The following is a 23,852-nucleotide window of genomic DNA, read 5'->3' on the forward strand; positions in this document are numbered from 1 at the left end:
CATTGCACAGATTATACATCATTCACATCAGTCCCTGGCCCACGGGGGGAGCTTACAATCTAAGGATAGTATCACATTCATAGACAGAAGGGTCAGTTGTAGGTTTAGGTTGCATAACGGAGTGATTGGAACCAAGGTGCATGATTTAGTGAATCTGGTGTTTGAACTACTGAATTGCATACTAGTGAAGAAGCACAGAATGCTAAGGTGTTTAACTCATTGCACGTTGGGAGGGACACCCTGATTGATAAAGCCTGGCTTTACCCCTCAATAGAGCAGTGATACCCCTCATCCTTCATGCTCCGAGTGAACAGGCACTACTGTCTGTCTTCCGTAATGAGGTATGCCTTCTTCCCCACATTACAGTCGAGCGTGCACTACCAGACGGGACAGTAGCGAAGAGCTTAGCTTCTGGCTTGTGAGTGTGGAAGGGTTTTTACCTTACAAGGTACATAATCATTAAAACAACTCATTGCATTGCACAGATTATACATCATTCACATCAGTCCCTGGCCCACGGGGGGAGCTTACAATCTAAGGATAGTATCACATTCATAGACAGAAGGGTCAGTTGTAGGTTTAGGTTGCATAACGGAGTGATTGGAACCAAGGTGCATGATTTAGTGAATCTGGTGTTTGAACTACTGAATTGCATACTAGTGAAGAAGCACAGAATGCTAAGGTGTTTAACTCATTGCATGTTGGGAGGGACACCCTGATTGATAAAGCCTGGCTTTACCCCTCAATAGAGCAGTGATACCCCTCATCCTTCATGCTCCGAGTGAACAGGCACTACTGTCTGTCTTCCGTAATGAGGTATGCCTTCTTCCCCACATTACAGTCGAGCGTGCACTACCAGACGGGACAGTAGCGAAGAGCTTAGCTTCTGGCTTGTGAGTGTGGAAGGGTTTTTACCTTACAAGGTACATAATCATTAAAACAACTCATTGCATTGCACAGATTATACATCATTCACATCAGTCCCTGGCCCACGGGGGGAGCTTACAATCTAAGGATAGTATCACATTCATAGACAGAAGGGTCAGTTGTAGGTTTAGGTTGCATAACGGAGTGATTGGAACCAAGGTGCATGATTTAGTGAATCTGGTGTTTGAACTACTGAATTGCATACTAGTGAAGAAGCACAGAATGCTAAGGTGTTTAACTCATTGCATGTTGGGAGGGACACCCTGATTGATAAAGCCTGGCTTTACCCCTCAATAGAGCAGTGATACCCCTCATCCTTCATGCTCCGAGTGAACAGGCACTACTGTCTGTCTTCCGTAATGAGGTATGCCTTCTTCCCCACATTACAGTCGAGCGTGCACTACCAGACGGGACAGTAGCGAAGAGCTTAGCTTCTGGCTTGTGAGTGTGGAAGGGTTTTTACCTTACAAGGTACATAATCATTAAAACAACTCATTGCATTGCACAGATTATACATCATTCACATCAGTCCCTGGCCCACGGGGGAGCTTACAATCTAAGGATAGTATCACATTCATAGACAGAAGGGTCAGTTGTAGGTTTAGGTTGCATAACGGAGTGATTGGAACCAAGGTGCATGATTTAGTGAATCTGGTGTTTGAACTACTGAATTGCATACTAGTGAAGAAGCACAGAATGCTAAGGTGTTTAACTCATTGCATGTTGGGAGGGACACCCTGATTGATAAAGCCTGGCTTTACCCCTCAATAGAGCAGTGATACCCCTCATCCTTCATGCTCCGAGTGAACAGGCACTACTGTCTGTCTTCCGTAATGAGGTATGCCTTCTTCCCCACATTACAGTCGAGCGTGCACTACCAGACGGGACAGTAGCGAAGAGCTTAGCTTCTGGCTTGTGAGTGTGGAAGGGTTTTTACCTTACAAGATATACAATCATTAAAAAATCCTACCTTCTGTTCTTCAAATGTGCCATCGTCATTTGTTCCATGTCATCTGGCTTCCTCTTCTTATTTCTATAGCTCCGTCACATTTTTTGCAGTGCATTTTACAGATTATACATCATTCACATCAGTCCCTGCCCCACTAGGAGAGCTTACAATCTAAGGATTCTATTACGTTCATTCACAGTAAGGTCAGTTATTTGTCAATCATATCGCTCACACACACACTTCATGCAGTGGTTTCCAGAGAGTTTACATCATTCATGTCTGTCCCTGCCCCACAGGGGGAGCTTACAATCTAAAGATCCTATCACATTTATACACATAACGGTCAGTTGTTGTGTGTGGGTTGTATAACGGAGTAATTGGAACCAAGGTGCATGATTTAGTGAATCTGGTGTTTGAACTACTGAATTGCATAGTAGTGAAGAAGCACAGAATGCTAAGGTGTTTAACTCATTGCATGTTGGGAGGGACACCCTGATTGATAAAGCCTGGCTTTACCCCTCAATAGAGCAGTGATACCCCTCATCCTTCATGCTCCGAGTGAACAGGCACTACTGTCTGTCTTCCGTAATGAGGTATGCCTTCTTCCCCACATTACAGTCGAGCGTGCACTACCAGACGGGACAGTAGCGAAGAGCTTAGCTTCTGGCTTGTGAGTGTGGAAGGGTTTTTACCTTACAAGATATACAATCATTAAAAAAATCCTACCTTCTGTTCTTCAAATGTGCCATCGTCATTTGTTCCATGTCATCTGGCTTCCTCTTCTTATTTCTATAGCTCCGTCACATTTTATGCAGTGCATTTTACAGATTATACATCATTCACATCAGTCCCTGCCCCACTAGGAGAGCTTACAATCTAAGGATTCTATTACGTTCATTCACAGTAAGGTCAGTTATTTGTCAATCATATCACACACACACACTTCATGCAGTGGTTTCCATAGAGTTTACATCATTCATGTCTGTCCCTGCCCCACAGGGGGAGCTTACAATCTAAAGATCCTATCACATTCATAGACAGAATGGTCAGTTGTAGTGTGTGGGTTGTATAACGGAGTGATTGGAACCAAGGTGCATGATTTAGTGAATCTGGTGTTTGAACTACTGAATTGCATACTAGTGAAGAAGCACAGAATGCTAAGGTGTTTAACTCATTGCATGTTGGGAGGGACACCCTGATTGATAAAGCCTGGCTTTACCCCTCAATAGAGCAGTGATACCCCTCATCCTTCATGCTCCGAGTGAACAGGCACTACTGTCTGTCTTCCGTAATGAGGTATGCCTTCTTCCCCACATTACAGTCGAGCGTGCACTACCAGACGGGACAGTAGCGAAGAGCTTAGCTTCTGGCTTGTGAGTGTGGAAGGGTTTTTACCTTACAAGGTACATAATCATTAAAACAACTCATTGCATTGCACAGATTATACATCATTCACATCAGTCCCTGGCCCACGGGGGGAGCTTACAATCTAAGGATAGTATCACATTCATAGACAGAAGGGTCAGTTGTAGGTTTAGGTTGCATAACGGAGTGATTGGAACCAAGGTGCATGATTTAGTGAATCTGGTGTTTGAACTACTGAATTGCATACTAGTGAAGAAGCACAGAATGCTAAGGTGTTTAACTCATTGCATGTTGGGAGGGACACCCTGATTGATAAAGCCTGGCTTTACCCCTCAATAGAGCAGTGATACCCCTCATCCTTCATGCTCCGAGTGAACAGGCACTACTGTCTGTCTTCCGTAATGAGGTATGCCTTCTTCCCCACATTACAGTCGAGCGTGCACTACCAGACGGGACAGTAGCGAAGAGCTTAGCTTCTGGCTTGTGAGTGTGGAAGGGTTTTTACCTTACAAGGTACATAATCATTAAAACAACTCATTGCATTGCACAGATTATACATCATTCACATCAGTCCCTGGCCCACGGGGGGAGCTTACAATCTAAGGATAGTATCACATTCATAGACAGAAGGGTCAGTTGTAGGTTTAGGTTGCATAACGGAGTGATTGGAACCAAGGTGCATGATTTAGTGAATCTGGTGTTTGAACTACTGAATTGCATACTAGTGAAGAAGCACAGAATGCTAAGGTGTTTAACTCATTGCATGTTGGGAGGGACACCCTGATTGATAAAGCCTGGCTTTACCCCTCAATAGAGCAGTGATACCCCTCATCCTTCATGCTCCGAGTGAACAGGCACTACTGTCTGTCTTCCGTAATGAGGTATGCCTTCTTCCCCACATTACAGTCGAGCGTGCACTACCAGACGGGACAGTAGCGAAGAGCTTAGCTTCTGGCTTGTGAGTGTGGAAGGGTTTTTACCTTACAAGGTACATAATCATTAAAACAACTCATTGCATTGCACAGATTATACATCATTCACATCAGTCCCTGGCCCACGGGGGGAGCTTACAATCTAAGGATAGTATCACATTCATAGACAGAAGGGTCAGTTGTAGGTTTAGGTTGCATAACGGAGTGATTGGAACCAAGGTGCATGATTTAGTGAATCTGGTGTTTGAACTACTGAATTGCATACTAGTGAAGAAGCACAGAATGCTAAGGTGTTTAACTCATTGCATGTTGGGAGGGACACCCTGATTGATAAAGCCTGGCTTTACCCCTCAATAGAGCAGTGATACCCCTCATCCTTCATGCTCCGAGTGAACAGGCACTACTGTCTGTCTTCCGTAATGAGGTATGCCTTCTTCCCCACATTACAGTCGAGCGTGCACTACCAGACGGGACAGTAGCGAAGAGCTTAGCTTCTGGCTTGTGAGTGTGGAAGGGTTTTTACCTTACAAGGTACATAATCATTAAAACAACTCATTGCATTGCACAGATTATACATCATTCCCATCAGTCCCTGGCCCACGGGGGGAGCTTACAATCTAAGGATAGTATCACATTCATAGACAGAAGGGTCAGTTGTAGGTTTAGGTTGCATAACGGAGTGATTGGAACCAAGGTGCATGATTTAGTGAATCTGGTGTTTGAACTACTGAATTGCATACTAGTGAAGAAGCACAGAATGCTAAGGTGTTTAACTCATTGCATGTTGGGAGGGACACCCTGATTGATAAAGCCTGGCTTTACCCCTCAATAGAGCAGTGATACCCCTCATCCTTCATGCTCCGAGTGAACAGGCACTACTGTCTGTCTTCCGTAATGAGGTATGCCTTCTTCCCCACATTACAGTCGAGCGTGCACTACCAGACGGGACAGTAGCGAAGAGCTTAGCTTCTGGCTTGTGAGTGTGGAAGGGTTTTTACCTTACAAGATATACAATCATTAAAAAAATCCTACCTTCTGTTCTTCAAATGTGCCATCGTCATTTGTTCCATGTCATCTGGCTTCCTCTTCTTATTTCTATAGCTCCGTCACATTTTATGCAGTGCATTTTACAGATTATACATCATTCACATCAGTCCCTGCCCCACTAGGAGAGCTTACAATCTAAGGATTCTATTACGTTCATTCACAGTAAGGTCAGTTATTTGTCAATCATATCACACACACACATTTCATGCAGTGGTTTCCATAGAGTTTACATCATTCATGTCTGTCCCTGCCCCACAGGGGGAGCTTACAATCTAAAGATCCTATCACATTTATAGACAGAAGGGTCAGTTGTAGTGTGTGGGTTGTATAACGGAGTAATTGGAACCAAGGTGCATGATTTAGTGAATCTGGTGTTTGAACTACTGAATTGCATAGTAGTGAAGAAGCACAGAATGCTAAGGTGTTTAACTCATTGCATGTTGGGAGGGACACCCTGATTGATAAAGCCTGGCTTTACCCCTCAATAGAGCAGTGATACCCCTCATCCTTCATGCTCCGAGTGAACAGGCACTACTGTCTGTCTTCCGTAATGAGGTATGCCTTCTTCCCCACATTACAGTCGAGCGTGCACTACCAGACGGGACAGTAGCGAAGAGCTTAGCTTCTGGCTTGTGAGTGTGGAAGGGTTTTTACCTTACAAGGTACATAATCATTAAAACAACTCATTGCATTGCACAGATTATACATCATTCACATCAGTCCCTGGCCCACGGGGGGAGCTTACAATCTAAGGATAGTATCACATTCATAGACAGAAGGGTCAGTTGTAGGTTTAGGTTGCATAACGGAGTGATTGGAACCAAGGTGCATGATTTAGTGAATCTGGTGTTTGAACTACTGAATTGCATAGTAGTGAAGAAGCACAGAATGCTAAGGTGTTTAACTCATTGCATGTTGGGAGGGACACCCTGATTGATAAAGCCTGGCTTTACCCCTCAATAGAGCAGTGATACCCCTCATCCTTCATGCTCCGAGTGAACAGGCACTACTGTCTGTCTTCCGTAATGAGGTATGCCTTCTTCCCCACATTACAGTCGAGCGTGCACTACCAGACGGGACAGTAGCGAAGAGCTTAGCTTCTGGCTTGTGAGTGTGGAAGGGTTTTTACCTTACAAGGTACATAATCATTAAAACAACTCATTGCATTGCACAGATTATACATCATTCACATCAGTCCCTGGCCCACGGGGGGAGCTTACAATCTAAGGATAGTATCACATTCATAGACAGAAGGGTCAGTTGTAGGTTTAGGTTGCATAACGGAGTGATTGGAACCAAGGTGCATGATTTAGTGAATCTGGTGTTTGAACTACTGAATTGCATACTAGTGAAGAAGCACAGAATGCTAAGGTGTTTAACTCATTGCATGTTGGGAGGGACACCCTGATTGATAAAGCCTGGCTTTACCCCTCAATAGAGCAGTGATACCCCTCATCCTTCATGCTCCGAGTGAACAGGCACTACTGTCTGTCTTCCGTAATGAGGTATGCCTTCTTCCCCACATTACAGTCGAGCGTGCACTACCAGACGGGACAGTAGCGAAGAGCTTAGCTTCTGGCTTGTGAGTGTGGAAGGGTTTTTACCTTACAAGGTACATAATCATTAAAACAACTCATTGCATTGCACAGATTATACATCATTCACATCAGTCCCTGGCCCACGGGGGGAGCTTACAATCTAAGGATAGTATCACATTCATAGACAGAAGGGTCAGTTGTAGGTTTAGGTTGCATAACGGAGTGATTGGAACCAAGGTGCATGATTTAGTGAATCTGGTGTTTGAACTACTGAATTGCATACTAGTGAAGAAGCACAGAATGCTAAGGTGTTTAACTCATTGCATGTTGGGAGGGACACCCTGATTGATAAAGCCTGGCTTTACCCCTCAATAGAGCAGTGATACCCCTCATCCTTCATGCTCCGAGTGAACAGGCACTACTGTCTGTCTTCCGTAATGAGGTATGCCTTCTTCCCCACATTACAGTCGAGCGTGCACTACCAGACGGGACAGTAGCGAAGAGCTTAGCTTCTGGCTTGTGAGTGTGGAAGGGTTTTTACCTTACAAGGTACATAATCATTAAAACAACTCATTGCATTGCACAGATTATACATCATTCACATCAGTCCCTGGCCCACGGGGGGAGCTTACAATCTAAGGATAGTATCACATTCATAGACAGAAGGGTCAGTTGTAGGTTTAGGTTGCATAACGGAGTGATTGGAACCAAGGTGCATGATTTAGTGAATCTGGTGTTTGAACTACTGAATTGCATACTAGTGAAGAAGCACAGAATGCTAAGGTGTTTAACTCATTGCATGTTGGGAGGGACACCCTGATTGATAAAGCCTGGCTTTACCCCTCAATAGAGCAGTGATACCCCTCATCCTTCATGCTCCGAGTGAACAGGCACTACTGTCTGTCTTCCGTAATGAGGTATGCCTTCTTCCCCACATTACAGTCGAGCGTGCACTACCAGACGGGACAGTAGCGAAGAGCTTAGCTTCTGGCTTGTGAGTGTGGAAGGGTTTTTACCTTACAAGGTACATAATCATTAAAACAACTCATTGCATTGCACAGATTATACATCATTCACATCAGTCCCTGCCCCACGGGGGGAGAGCTTACAATCTAAGGATTCTATTACGTTCATTCACAGTAAGGTCAGTTATTTGTCAATCATATCGCTCACACACACACTTCATGCAGTGGTTTCCAGAGAGTTTACATCATTCACGTCAGTCCCTGCCCCACAGGGGGAGCTTACAATCTAAAGATCCTATCACATTTATACACATAACGGTCAGTTGTTGTGTGTGGGTTGTATAACGGAGTAATTGGAACCAAGGTGCATGATTTAGTGAATCTGGTGTTTGAACTACTGAATTGCATAGTAGTGAAGAAGCACAGAATGCTAAGGTGTTTAACTCATTGCATGTTCGGAGGGACACCCTGATTGATAAAGCCTGGCTTTACCCCTCAATAGAGCAGTGATACCCCTCATCCTTCATGCTCCGAGTGAACAGGCACTACTGTCTGTCTTCCGTAATGAGGTATGCCTTCTTCCCCACATTACAGTCGAGCGTGCACTACCAGACGGGACAGTAGCGAAGAGCTTAGCTTCTGGCTTGTGAGTGTGGATGGGTTTTTACCTTACAAGGTACATAATCATTAAAACAACTCATTGCATTGCACAGATTGTACATCATTCACATCAGTCCCTGGCCCACGGGGGGAGCTTACAATCTAAGGATAGTATCACATTCATAGACAGAAGGGTCAGTTGTAGGTTTAGGTTGCATAACGGAGTGATTGGAACCAAGGTGCATGATTTAGTGAATCTGGTGTTTGAACTACTGAATTGCATACTAGTGAAGAAGCACAGAATGCTAAGGTGTTTAACTCATTGCATGTTGGGAGGGACACCCTGATTGATAAAGCCTGGCTTTACCCCTCAATAGAGCAGTGATACCCCTCATCCTTCATGCTCCGAGTGAACAGGCACTACTGTCTGTCTTCCGTAATGAGGTATGCCTTCTTCCCCACATTACAGTCGAGCGTGCACTACCAGACGGGACAGTAGCGAAGAGCTTAGCTTCTGGCTTGTGAGTGTGGATGGGTTTTTACCTTACAAGGTACATAATCATTAAAACAACTCATTGCATTGCACAGATTATACATCATTCACATCAGTCCTTGGCCCACGGGGGGAGTTTACAATCTAAGGATAGTATCACATTCGTAGACAGAAGGGTCAGTTGTAGGTTTAGGTTGCATAACGGAGTGATTGGAACCAAGGTGCATGATTTAGTGAATCTGGTGTTTGAACTACTGAATTGCATAGTAGTGAAGAAGCACAGAATGCTAAGGTGTTTAACTCATTGCATGTTGGGAGGGACACCCTGATTGATAAAGCCTGGCTTTACCCCTCAATAGAGCAGTGATACCCCTCATCCTTCATGCTCCGAGTGAACAGGCACTACTGTCTGTCTTCCGTAATGAGGTATGCCTTCTTCCCCCACATTACAGTCGAGCGTGCACTACCAGACGGGACAGTAGCGAAGAGCTTAGCTTCTGGCTTGTGAGTGTGGATGGGTTTTTACCTTACAAGGTACATAATCATTAAAACAACTCATTGCATTGCACAGATTGTACATCATTCACATCAGTCCCTGGCCCACGGGGGAGCTTACAATCTAAGGATAGTATCACATTCATAGACAGAAGGGTCAGTTGCAGGTTTAGGTTGCATAACGGAGTGATTGGAACCAAGGTGCATGATTTAGTGAATCTGGTGTTTGAACTACTGAATTGCATACTAGTGAAGAAGCACAGAATGCTCAGGTGTTTAACTCATTGCATGTTGGGAGGGACACCCTGATTGATAAAGCCTGGCTTTACCCCTCAATAGAGCAGTGATACCCCTCATCCTTCATGCTCCGAGTGAACAGGCACTACTGTCTGTCTTCCGTAATGAGGTATGCCTTCTTCCCCACATTACAGTCGAGCGTGCACTACCAGACGGGACAGTAGCGAAGAGCTTAGCTTCTGGCTTGTGAGTGTGGAAGGGTTTTTACCTTACAAGGTACATAATCATTAAAACAACTCATTGCATTGCACAGATTATACATCATTCACATCAGTCCCTGGCCCACGGGGGGAGCTTACAATCTAAGGATAGTATCACATTCATAGACAGAAGGGTCAGTTGTAGGTTTATGTTGCATAACGGAGTGATTGGAACCAAGGTGCATGATTTAGTGAATCTGGTGTTTGAACTACTGAATTGCATAGTAGTGAAGAAGCAAAGAATGCTAAGGTGTTTAACTCATTGCATGTTGGGAGGGACACCCTGATTGATAAAGCCTGGCTTTACCCCTCAATAGAGCAGTGATACCCCTCATCCTTCATGCTCCGAGTGAACAGGCACTACTGTCTGTCTTCCGTAATGAGGTATGCCTTCTTCCCCACATTACAGTCGAGCGTGCACTACCAGACGGGACAGTAGCGAAGAGCTTAGCTTCTGGCTTGTGAGTGTGGAAGGGTTTTACCTTACAAGGTACATAATCATTAAAACAACTCATTGCATTGCACAGATTATACATCATTCACATCAGTCCCTGGCCCACGGGGGGAGCTTACAATCTAAGGATCCTATCACATTCATACACAGAAGGGTCAGTTGTAGGTTTAGGTTGCATAACGGAGTGATTGGAACCAAGGTGCATGATTTAGTGAATCTGGTGTTTGAACTACTGAATTGCATAGTAGTGAAGAAGCACAGAATGCTAAGGTGTTTAACTCATTGCATGTTGGGAGGGACACCCTGATTGATAAAGCCTGGCTTTACCCCTCATTAGAGCAGTGATACCCCTCATCCTTCATGCTCCGAGTGAACAGGCACTACTGTCTGTCTTCCGTAATGAGGTATGCCTTCTTCCCCACATTACAGTCGAGCGTGCACTATCAGACGGGACAGTAGCGAAGAGCTTAGCTTCTGGCTTGTGAGTGTGAGGATTTATAGCTTACAAGGTATTTAATCATTTAAAAAATCCTATCTTCCCTTTTTCAGATGTACCTTCTTTTATTTTTCCCATGTCTTCTTCTCCATATTAAATCCAACTGGCTCTACTGGATGGAATAGTAGTAGATAGTATAACTTCTGGTTTCCTCTTTTTATTTCTATGTCATCATCACATTTTACACATTTCATTACACAAATTAGATGTAATTTAAACCAGTTTCTGCCCCAACGGAGCTTACAATTTAATCTTCCTATCACGTTCACTTACAGTAAAGTCAGATATACGTTATCACTATGGCTCATACGCACACTTTATGCATTGGTTTCCAGAGAGTTCACATCATTTACATCACTTCTTTCCCCTTGGGGGAGTTTATAATCTAAGGATCCTATCATATTCGTACACAGAAGGGTCAGTTGTAGCGTGTGGGTTTTATAAAGGAGTAATTAGAATCAATGTAGATGATGGAGTGAATGTTGTGTATGAACTACTTAAATGTATACTGAGAGAAGGATTCATGAATGCTAAGGTGTTGCTGTCTAGAAGTAGAATTATTGGAAGGTGTAATTGTGTTTGAGATGTATTGAAGTGGAATCAAGCACACAATGCCAAGGTATTTTCTTCTGTGGCATTTTGGATTAGGTGCCTGCAGGTTAGGCTCTGCTTTGGAAGAAGAAGCAGGGCAAACCGCACTCAGGTGGATCCACAGGACCAGAGAAAATTAGTTAAAAAATATATATTTTATTTGGACAAAGTTAAAAAGTGTATATTTGCATCTCCATCCGCCCAATGCATTTGCACCCACTTGCGGCACTTAGTCATGGACTAACTAATTTTCTCTGGTCCTGTGGATCCGTCTGAGTGCCGGTTGGCCCTGCTTCTTCTTCATACCTGCTCTCTAAAGCTGGGGGGCTGGGGCACCCATACCATATTTACTATTTGGTGAGACATTTATAATCTATTCTGGGGCATCTTTTTTTTAATCGTAACTATAGACTCTGCTTATACTGTACCTCCAACACTGTTGGTTCTAGCCCCACCTCCATGCTGTGTCTGGAAAAGACCTTATTCACAAAATTGGAAAAATAGGGACAAGCTAAAGAGGCTACACAGCACTCAGAAATCACACCAACCCCCGTGGAAGACTCACCACCTCCACAACACTCAAACTACATTAATCATACGCTTCAAAATGCACAATAGATTTATTTAATTAGACTTTTAATAATCTACTACGCTAAGTTTGATGTGCTACAGCAAACCGTAATCACAACACCTTTTAGAATTTAATCTAATACTCAGGGACTGAATACTGGAGATTAGAGGATTATTAATGTAGATTACCAAATTAACACAACAGAAAACGAGATCAGCTATAGACTTAATTACTAAATTAACTTTGAGAAAAAATAGATAATCTAGATAATAGATCTTGGAGAAGTAAGTTTCATTGGGGTACCAGTGTCAATACGTCTGGCAGACATTCCCAATCTCTGCAATTCTCTGAGTTTATAACATCAGTTATCTGACAACAGTATTGAAAGGGCACACGGGCTGGGGCGTGAGTAATCCTAGAATAGGAAAAGAAGTCACCCAGTTATGGCAGAATTGATCTTACAGGCATGTAGAAAAGTAAGAGATCTCAAGGTACAAGACCATAAGATACAGGTCTTTCAGGGCTTCTCAGCCAAAGTATCACAGAAGAGAGAGAGAATTAACACCAATTTGCAGATACTAATTTCAAAACGGCATGCACTTTTCGCTTACATACCCAGCAAAATTAAGCATTATTTTGAATGGTTAAACACACATCTTCCTCAACCCCCAAACATTAAGGGAGCACTTGGGTTTATGCAGAAAGAAACAAAAGGAAACTGTCACAATGGGCAGAGGCCATGCAACTAACAGACATATGGCAATGGAAAAACCCAGAGGAAAGTGTTCTCATGCTACTCCGCTACGCACAACACAATGTCCAGAATAGACCTGGCCCTAGCCACAGGTGACTTAATACAACATGTACGGACAGCAAAATAATTACCCTGAGGTATTTCTGATCATGCTCCTTACTTGTCAACCTAGGACTACTTTCACCCAGGGAAACCAAACCCTGGAGATTAAGCCCACTATGGCTAGTTAATGACACAGTGGCAGAGGCATCAACCAAGGCTATAACAGAATACTGGGCCCTAAATACAGCAACTGCAGCCCTCCCCCCCATGGTTTGGAATGCATTTAAAGCCACAATGAGAGGAACCCTTATCCGTGCTATAGCGGGAGCTAGAGCCAAAGCTGCAGAAGAAATTCAGAAAATGCAGTATATAGCTGTATATTGCTGCAAAGGAGAACATACTTTACTCTTTACTCATACCCCTAAAATTTCTTCTTTTTTCTAACTAAAAGTTGAACAGAAAAAAGTGAAGCACACTTGCAAGTAAGCCAAATCGAAACACTGGGTGATACCCCTTTATGCCAGAGAGATCGACAGATATAAATATAAGGCGGCTTTACAGCAATATCCTAGCAACACATAGGGAGGTAGGCTCTAGAGTGGTAGTCTCTTTGGATGCAGCCAAGGCTTTTGACTCGGTCGAATGGTCGTTCTTGTGGGAGGTCAATGAAAGTTTTGGATTGGGCGGCCAGTTCATCACATGGGTGGGACTCCTGTATCAAAACCCCCAAGCATGAATAAGTGTCAATAATATATTGTCAAACGCCACTCAGCTGAGTCGTGGCACCCGCCAGGGATGCCCCCTTTCGCCGTTATTGTTCGCCTTGGCGATAAAAGCAATGGCTATTCTAATACGCACAGCCCACAATATAGCAGAAATGCATCTGGGTAGGGTGGAGGAGCGCATCTCCCTATATGCTGATGATGTATTATTATACTTAAGTGATCCCGGACCCTCACTACAGTCAACTTTTGCAGTTATAAATGAGTTCGAAGGATACTCAGGGTTACTCATAAACTGGGAAAAATCCAGTATCTTTCCAGTAGATGAAGGCATAGACCCCAATAGCTACCCCCTTCCCCTCTAAGCTGAGTAAGCTCCTTCAAGTATCTGGGCGTTACGACCACGAGGGATAGCACTAAATACACAGAGTTAAACTTTACCCCGGTCACAGAAAGTAGTCAATCAAACTCAAGCAATGGGGGAATTTACCCCTGACAATATGGGGTAGGATCAACCAACATTTTTGTATATCCTCCACAATTCTCCTATGTACATCCCCAAAACAGTATTCCAACATATTGAACAAATGCAGTCTTCGTTCATATGGGGTAATAAATCCCCGAGATTTACCAAGTCCAAACTAAAGGCCCCAATTGACGAAGGCGAACTGGGCTTCCAAGACCTACAATACTACCTCTTAGCCTCTCAATTGTACTATGTGGGCTGGTGGCTAAAGCCAGACCCCAACAACCCTAACTTCCAATTTCAGGCTACTTTGGCAGGCTCAGCAGAAACCCTTTAACGTATACCTTATAGGAAAATAGCAGACCTGCAAGTGAGACAACTGATTCTTACCACCCCACACAAGGATTGGACGGTGGTTCTGCGGATCACTAGCCTTAAAAACCCGTTACTCAAAATTGATTAACCTATTTGGGCCACTCTAACCTTCCCCATTTCCAACAACTCCTAACATATATGAGGTGGCCAAGGGCCGGGATCAGGACTTTGGGCGATGCAGCGTTGGATGGGCAGTTGCTCACCAGAGAACAACTATTACAGTCTCATCCCGGAGTCCAAATTAACCATCTAGTGTACCAACAATATAGGCATGCCTTCATAGCACAATTCACATCAACCAGAGTGGAACTGGTAACACCTGCCTTTTTAGAGGCCCTTAAATCGCCAAACCAAAAAAAAATGGTTACCAACCTATATGGGAAATTACTCTCCGCAATTCCCTCACCATTTGCCAAAGCATATGAGGCTTGGCATTCAGATATCCCCACTTTAACAGCAGAAGAATGGGAGGAGAGTAAAGACAAAGTGTACCAGTACCTCATTGCTAATAGAGATAGGCTTATCGAGTTTAAGCTATTACATCGGATTCACATCATACCACTGCGCCTAAGCTAAATGGGTGAGATAAATAAAGCATATTGCCCAAAGTGTCAACAGCAGGCGGCTGGTTATGTTCATATGATGTGGAACTGCCCTCAAATCAGTAAATACTGGGATAGATTTATGTCCCACATCCAGGACAAAACTACCTTCCCCAAAATTATGTCTCCACAAGTCTGTGTACTGGGGGTGATAGATGAGATTTTCCCACTAAATGCAAAGAGAGACCTATGGCGATCTCTACTGTTCCACGCCAGGAAAGCATTGCTTATGAAATGCATGGACCCAAAGCCACCTTCCCTCTGGTTTTGGTTAGCCTTAAAACTTTGAAAGAGAACCTTAAAGCCACACAGCTACAGTGAAACTTCAATTTTTACTACCCTGATTTCATTTTTCAGATATTTTACATTGTTCTTTGTTTTTTGTCCCACCAATTTATAATGCATTCCAGTGATTTTATATAACGTTTTCCAGATTTCACATAAAAATGGCCGTTTGTTCTCTATGACTGTTATTATTAGTGAAAAAAAGAGGTTTAAAATGGTAACCAGTTTGCATGCCTTGGTTGTGCCTGTAAATAGTCAATTCTAATTAGTCATACACAAGTCACTTATTGCTGTAGCTTGTGTAAGTGACTGCCAGAGAGGCCTTGCACATGCCCCCCGTAGTGTAACATTATGCTTCAATCCTTAACCCTTGTTATTAACAAAGTAACATTTCCCTGATTTTATATTTTCCTGGATGTTAATTATTTTTTTTGTGGTAAATAGAATAAGTTAAAGTAAAACAGACTTCTGTGCTTAAATCTTTTGAGTACTTGAAGGGTGGTTTATCTAAGTCAAATTTTAGTATGTTATAGAACGGCCAATTTTAAGCAACTTATAAATTGGTTGTTATTATCTTTTTAGAGTTTTCAATTATTTGCCTTCTTCTGACTCTTTTCAGCTTTCAAATGGAGGTCAGCGTCCTCACCAAAAATGCTCTATAAAGCTATATATTTATTCTTATTGCTATTTTTGATTGCTCAACCTTCTATTCAGGTGCTCTACTATTCATATTTAAGTCTCTTATTCAAATCAGTGCATGTAAAGGTGAACAACCCCTTCAAGGAATATGTTGCTTTCCCCAAATTTTTATTTTCCCTAATTACAGCTAAAGTTTTTCTGGTCCCTCTGAAAAATAGGGGTTCTGCTGCAGTTAATTTTAGAGTAGAAAACTCTCACTACCCAACAGAACAGGAATGAGCTGTCCTGAACTGTTAAGATACTGAAAAACAGGAGCAAATATTGGTATTGTAAATATGTAATTAGATGATTGTTATTTAAGTTATAATGTCAATCTCTCTCTCTTAATTCTACTGTCTCTAGTACACAAGCTTGGCCCACAAAAGTTTTGGAAGGTCGAAGAGGCTAGAACATTACCGGGTGGATGGAGCCAGGGCATACCTAATAATGCACAGTTAAGACTTCATGACAGAACAGTTAGATGAATACAGGTAACATCACAACCAACTCGCTACACATGTTCAAACAACATATGAGACAGATAGTTTGGAATGTAGGTTGGTTGACCTCACCAATCAAAAGAAAAAGATATTAACAAATCTCAAGAAACTAAAACCCAATAAAATATTATTTTTAAAGACCCTCTGGAAATTAGGAGATACCAGTGTACTTAAAGCGCCATGGATACGTGAATTCCTATCAGCACTATATAAAGCCAAACAAAGGGGAGCAGCCAGTCTTATTTGCACATCTCTGCCAAACAAATTGGATGACCTGATATATATGTCACTATTTAATATTGTGTAAATCAGATATCAGACAAAAAAAGACATGGTAGCCAACATATATGCTCTGAATAGCCCAAATCAGGACATTTTTACTTAGCCTCACTCAGAAACTTATGGAAACCCCCTCCCCAAACTTGATTTTGGGACAAGCAACGTTTTGGCTGGTTTCCTAGTTATTCATTCCAGCTTGCCTTGTGAAAAATGTGCTATACATACTTAAAATATGATTTTGTACAAATGCAATGCCATTTCCCCTAATATATGTCCCTAGTTCATCTGTGCAACACTTAAAGCTGATCTAAAGCTGCATCTGATAATCTTGTAACTGTCATCAGTGTTTCCAGTCTGCAGGTTGGAAAGCCCTGATGTAAAGTGTTACTGATTCCAGCTTGCCTCACTGGACATGTTATTACACACACTTTAAACATGATTAGAACTTGATTTATTACAAGTGCAATATCAGGGGGGTATACTAGGAGTTGTCAAAATGCACATGGTTGTCTGTAGGTCTGTCTGGGTTGGTGTGCCTCTAGCATGGCTACTAGCAATCCAGCTTCAATATATTTTAGTATGTGTACTGTTAGTATGTGTACTGTACGGTATATTGCATTAGTGCATTAGATTAATTATCTTTTCAAATTCTGTCCTACTCTCTAATATCATTTCCTCACCATTACTTCACCTTTAAGCATTAAGAAGACAATTATCTTAGAGTATATGATAGTTTTTTAAAGTTAATATCTTATTAGTACTGATTTTTATATAATTTCACCCATGGTTTCCATATCTTTAAATAAGTATTAATGCTGCAATGCTTAACCCTAGTCAATAACAAAGTAAATATTGTATTTCAGAGTAAAAGAGACCTGTGCTTATAACCTTCGTATACTTAAAGGATGCATTTATTATGCTCATTTCACTGATTTTACATTTACATATTTTTTAGTGGGGTTTCTACTGTACCTAATTTCAGAGTAAAAATCTCTCACTGCCCAACACCAACCAGTTATCATCACACCATGTAACAACCCAAAATTGATTGACAGCATTTGAAGAGTACTTTAGGAAAATATACTCCACTGAGGAACCATCTGAAGACTTTATCAATCTTATGTTACAAAAAGCCAAACTATTAGAAATTGACCAGACACAGAGGGAGATGCTTAACTCACCAATAATAGCAGCAGGGATATCAGGCATAATAAAATAACTGGCCACACATAAATCACCCAGATTGTTATATAGTGTAATATTATAAAATACTGAACCCACATATGATACAATTATCAAAGCATATATATAATGCAATGTTCCAGAGGTGAAGTAATAATTGTTTAATGTTTTTCACCTTTAAAATGTATATTTAGTATGATATAGAGCAGAGTTGTCCAACTTCTATGGTACCGAGGGCCGGAATTTTTCTAATCTACATGGTGGAGGGCCATTAATGGAAGCCAGTGTTAGCCACTCCCTGTTTTTAGACCACACCATGTCCATATTAATAGCACACCAAAAAATCAAATGGTTGATGCTCACTGCAGGGATCAGGGCCGGAACTAGGGGTAGGCAGAGTAGGCGGCTGTCTAGGGCGCCATCATTAAGGGGCATACTTTTAAGGGGATTTTTTTTCATTTTTTAATGTTTTTGTTTTTTTCAAGCGTTTATTTAATAATTTGTTTCAGTAATCATGGTTACCCAGTTGGGTGGAATCCATCTCCTTCACCTTCTCCCTCTTGCTGCGGTAGTGCAGCGCGAGGTGCGTACACGTTTCAATGATGTCACTGATGTGTTGGGTGACAGAGAGCTGGCGGGCTGCTTGGTGTGGCTATATGATACATTTTAAACTTTACAAATGGTAAACAGACACAGCAGGCAGACTTTGATGTGGAGGGCCATATAAAGGGGGGTCGCGGGCCGCCAGTTGAACAGCCCTGATATAGAGAGTGACATTCTAAAACAATTTGCAGTTGGCTTTCATTTTTTTTTTTTGAGTTATATTTTTATTTACCAACTCTCTAGTTTGCAGTTTAAGCAATCTGGTTGCTAGGATTCAAATTACCCTAGTAACCATGCACTGATTTGAATAAGAGACTGGAATATGAATAGGATAGAGCCTGCCTACTCTTCTGTTTGTATGTGCCATACACTATTTTCCCTGAGCTGTCGATGTTTTCCAAATCTACCTGTTTGGGCCATACTCTGCTTGTGTACTCCATGTGTGTACTCTGCTTTCCCGAAGCTACCTGTTTGTGTCATACTCTTATTGTCTCTATGCTGCTTGCCATATTCTTCCTGTGTTTAACATTCTACCTGCCCTACTTTACCAGTTTGTGCCATACTCTGCCTGCCGTGTTCTGCCTGTATGTGCAATACTCTGCCTGTGCTAACTTGTCTGTGTTTGTCATACACTGCCTTTTCTTTTCTGCCCATGTGTGCTATACTCTGTCTACGCTATGCTGCTTGCATGTGCTATACTCTACTTGCCCTATGTTGCCTGTGTGTGCTATACTCTACTTGCCCTATGTTGGCTGTGTGTTCCATATTTTGCCTGCCATATGCTGCCTATGTGTTTTATATTGTGCCTGTCCTACTCTATCTGTGTGTGCCCTACTCTGCCTGCCCTACACTACATGTGTGTGCTATACTGCTTGCCTCTATGCTGTCCTTGCCTTCCATATTCTGCTTGCTCTACTCTAGCTGTATGTGCCATACACTGCCTTCCCTATGCTGCCTGTGTTTTCCACATTCTGCCTACCCCAATCTACCTGTCCCAATCTACCTGTGTTTGTGCCACACTACTTGTGTCTTCCATACTCTGCTTGCCCTATGCTGCCTGCTTGTGTCATACCCTGCTTGCCTCTATGCTGCCTGTTTTCCATAATGACCTAGTGGAAGTATGCACTACACTAATCCCTAAACTGAATAAAAACCCCACTATGTCATGTCAACCTTAAACTAATTACTAAGATACTGGCCTAGAGACTTCAACTTTTGTTCAAGGTTCTTTACATTCATACATTATTTAGTACGATGTAGAAAGTGAGATTCTAAAACAATTTGCAGTTGGCTTTCATTTTTTTAATTATTACTTGATTTTTATTTTTGAGTTATTAAGATTTTTATTCACCAGCTCTCCAGTTTGCAGTTTCAGCAATCTGGTTGCTAGGATCCAAATTACCATAGCAATCATGCACTGATTTGAATCAGAGACTGGAATATAAATAGGATAGAGCCTGAACAGAATGAGAAGTAATAAAAAGTAGCATTAATTATTAATGTGTAGCCTTATATTTGTTTTTTTTTAGATGTGGCCAGTGACCTCTATTTTAAAGCTAGAAGGTAGAAGGCAAATATTTGAAAAACTATTAAAAAGAAAAAAAAACACCAAAGCAAAATATCCTTAGAAGTAACCATTCTATAACAAGTTAGAATTTAATAGAAAAGTGAAGCACTCCTTTAATGAAGCACCGCTTGGCTTTGCATGCAAGTGACAGTCGACACGGTGAATTAGGATGGCAATAAATGCTACAATATTTTTTACTAGGGACAAGGAAAGTAGAGACTTCCCTTTGAGCCTTGAGACAGAGAAGGCATTTGATAAAATGTTATGGCTCTTTTACATTAGTGCACTACATATTAGAATGCTGGGTGACACCTTTACATATTGTATCAGAAAAATATAAACTCATGTTCAAGCTAGGCTACTCATCAATGGCACCATAACCAACCCAATTGACATAAACAGAGGTATGCCTCCTCTCCCTTCTTCTGTTGAACCTATCATTTCCTCTCCTTAGGCTCCTTTGAGATATGACCACATTTCAATGCATCAAAATTGAATCACATGAAACAAAGTTTACAGTAGTTGGTTATATATAACAAAGCCGAAGCAGGGCCTGCCACACATCCTATCCTTCATCCAACAATATGGCAAGTCTCTGAGTATTGGTATTGATGCATATGAAATATTACTATTGAGCAATAAAGGGAACCCCAGATGGAGTAGAAAATAAAGCTTTAAGTAGGCCAACAACACAATCACTTACTTTAGCAGACAAATACAGAAGAATTCACATAATATATATGCATATAACATCACATATTGCATAGAGGAAACTCTGCAAGAACCAAACAATGGCAAGCACATCATGTGTCATACTCTGCCTGCCTTATTCTCCCTGCATGAGCTATACTTTATGTTACACACACTTTCTGCCCTACGCTACCTCTTTGTTCCACATTCTGTCTTTCCTACTCTATCTGTGTATGCCATACTCTGATTCCATGTGCTATATGTGTGTTCCATATTTTGTATGCCCTACTCTACATTTGTGTGCAATTTTCTTTCTGCCCTACACTGCCTGTATTCCACATTCTGCCTTCCCTACTGCCTGGCCTGTTCTACCTGTATTTGCAATACTTTACTTGCACTAATCTGTCTGCATTTGCCATACTCTTCCTGCCCTATGCTGCCTGTGTGTTCTATATTCTGCCGGCCCTATTCTGCCTGTGTTCCACATTCTGCTTGGCCAACTTTACCTGTGTGTGAGATACTCTGCCTGCAGTGTTTTGCCTGTATGTGCAATAATCTGCTGGTGCTAATCTGTCTGTGTGTGCCATACTCTGCTTGTTCTATTCTGCCTGTATGAGCCATACTCTGTTTTTTCATTGTTGCCTGTGTGGTCCATATTGTGCCTATCCTACACTGCCTGTGGGTTTCATATTCTGCCTGCCTTACTCTGCCTGTGTATGCCATACCCTGGCTGCCCTCCACTCACAATCCAAATAGTTAACATTGAATTGAATTAAAAGAGAGAGTACTGGACCCTTGTTAATTATATGTGGAATTTCATTTTTGGGAAGAGGAGGTATCGATTACCCAATTGACATTTAATTTATTAAAGAAAAATAGTAAATAAACCCTCTCTCTCCACCACCTCACCAATTCTCAGTATTTTACCTACTGACAAAGTGCTTAGTGCAGTTATCAAAAGTTGAAATAACAGCATAACATCTCAAATATAATTCATTTGTTAATTACTGAGGATTAAATAAATAAAGTTAATTGACAAATCAAAGTGCTTGTGCTTAATTAATAGCGTGTTGAGGTAGAGAAATGTGTATTAATTGCTTGCCTATGTAGGACCAACTACTCATGACCATTAGGTTGTACACATTTAAGAACACTTCATTTAAGTGTGAGGGCTAGTGCTAATCAGGCCCAGACTGGCAATCTGTGGGTTCTGGCAAATGCTAGAGGGACTGCTATAAGGTCCTAAGAAAGTCAGATTACTATTTCAGCAATCTGGTTGCTAGGATCCAAATTACCATAGCGATCATGCACTGATTTGAATAAGAGAATATGAACAGGATAGAGCCTGAACAGAAGGCGAAGGTAATAAAAAGTAGCATTAATTATAAATGTGTAGCCTTATATTTGTTTTTGAGATGGGGTCAGTAAACCCCTATTTTAAAGCTAGATGTTAGAAGAAGGCAAATATTTTAAAAACTATTAAAAAGGATAAAGGAAAAAAAAAACGCCAAAGTAAAATATTCTTACTGTTAGCCATTCTATAACAAGTTAGAATTTAATAGAAAAGTGAACCAATCCTTTAAAGGAACAGTTCAGTGTGAAAATAAAAACTGTGTAAATAGATAGGCTGTGCAAAATAAAAAATATTTCTAGTATAGTCAGTTAGCCAAAAATGTAATATATAAAGGCTGGAGTGAACAGATGTCTAATAAAACAGCCAGAATCCAACTTCCTGCTTTTCAGCTCTATAACTCTGAGCTAGTCAGCGACTTGAAGGGGGGCCACATGGTACATTTCTGTTCAGTGAGTTTGTAATTGATCCTCAGCATTCAGCTCAGATTCAAAAGCAACAGATATGACCCATGTGCCCCCCTCAAGTCTCTGATTGGTTACTGCCTGGTAACAAGGGTAACCAGCCAGTGTAAACCAAGAGAGCTGAAAAGCAGGAAGTAGTGTTCTGACAGACATGTTATACATCAAATCATTACATTTTTGGCTAACTAACTATATTAGAAACATTTTTTATTTTGCACAGCCTATCTATTTACCCAGTTTTTATTTTTACACTTAACAATTCCTTTAATGTAGCACCGCTTGGCTTTGCACACAAGTGACAGTCAACACGGTGAATTAGGATGGCAATAACTGCTACAATATTTTTTGCTAGGAACAACGAAAGTAGAGACTTCCCTTTGAGCCTTGAGACAGAGAAGGCATTTGATAAAATGTTATGGCTCTTTTACATTAGTGCACTCCATATTAGAATGCTGGGTGACACCTTCACATATTGTATCAGAAAAATATACACTCATGTTCAAGCTAAGCTACTCATCAATGGCACCATAACCAACCCAATAGACATAAACAGAGGTATGCCGCCTCTCCCTTCTTCTGTTGAACCTATCATTTGGCCCTCTCCTTAGGCTCCTTTGAGATATGACCACATTCCAAGGTATCAAAATCGGATCACATGAAACAAAGTTTACAGTATTTCGTTATATATAACAAAGCCGAAGCAGGGCCTGCCACACATCCTATCCTTCATCCAACAACATGGCCAAGTCTCTGAGTATTGGTATTGATGCATATGAAATATTTCTATTGAGCAATAAAGGGAATCCCAGATGGAGAAGAACATACATCTTTAAATAGGCCAACAACACAATCACTTACTTAAGCAGACAAATACAGAAGAATTCACATAATATATATGCATACAACCACATATTGCATAGAGGAAACTGCAAGAACCAAACAATGGCAAGCACATCTTGTGTCATACTCTGCCTGCCTTATTCTCCCTGCATGAGCTATACTTTATGTTCTACAGACTTCCTGCCCTATGCTACCTCTTTGTTCCACATTCTGTCTTTCCTACTCTATCTGTGTGTGCCATACTCTGATTCCATGTGCTATATGTGTGTTCCATATTTTGTATGCCCTACTCTACATTTGTGTGCAATTTTCTTTCTGCCCTACACTGCCTGTATTCCACATTCTGCCTTCCCTACTGCCTGGCCTGTTCTACCTGTATTTGCTCTACTTGCACTAATCTGTCTGCGTTTGCCATACTATTCCTGCCCTATGCTGGCTTGGTGTACCATACTCTGCCTGTGTGTGCCATACTATGCTTGCCCTTTGTTGCTTGTGTGTTCCATATTGTACCTGCCCTACGCTGTGTGTGTGT

General features: G+C 41.7%; 1 long non-coding RNA gene across 1 annotated transcript in view; it reads left to right on the forward strand.

Moving 5' to 3' along the window:
* Positions 1-23,852, forward strand: part of LOC121394586 — a 60,968-nt gene that overhangs the window by 31,718 nt on the left and 5,398 nt on the right. The window contains exon 2 of the long non-coding RNA XR_005961798.1: positions 16,208-16,335. This is a non-coding gene — a long non-coding RNA (uncharacterized LOC121394586). The remainder of the gene's footprint in view (positions 1-16,207; positions 16,336-23,852) is intronic.

Source organism: Xenopus laevis, chromosome 1L (assembly GCF_017654675.1).
Source record: "Xenopus laevis strain J_2021 chromosome 1L, Xenopus_laevis_v10.1, whole genome shotgun sequence".
NCBI classification, from domain to species: domain Eukaryota; kingdom Metazoa; phylum Chordata; class Amphibia; order Anura; family Pipidae; genus Xenopus; species Xenopus laevis.